We start from the raw sequence: 245 nt of genomic DNA, 5'->3' as shown, positions 1-245 counted from the left end.
GCCCTGCTCTGGGTCGCACGGGAGGGGGCCCCAGCACAAACCCTGGTGTGGGTCCCACTGGAGGGGGTCCCAGCACAAACCCTGCTCGGGGTCCCGTCCGAGGGGGTCCCAGCACAAACCCTGCTCTGGGTCCCACTGGAGGGGGTCCCAGCACAAACTCTGCTCTGGGTCCCGTCTGCTGGAGGAGATCCCAGCACAAACCCTGCTCGAGGTCCTGTTGGAGGGGGTCCCAGCACAAACCCTGC

Source organism: Pterocles gutturalis, unplaced genomic scaffold (assembly GCF_000699245.1).
Source record: "Pterocles gutturalis isolate BGI_N339 unplaced genomic scaffold, ASM69924v1 scaffold10319, whole genome shotgun sequence".
Taxonomy (NCBI): domain Eukaryota; kingdom Metazoa; phylum Chordata; class Aves; order Pterocliformes; family Pteroclidae; genus Pterocles; species Pterocles gutturalis.
The sequence above is the reverse complement of the archived record's forward strand: the minus strand, read 5'-3'. Positions refer to the sequence as shown.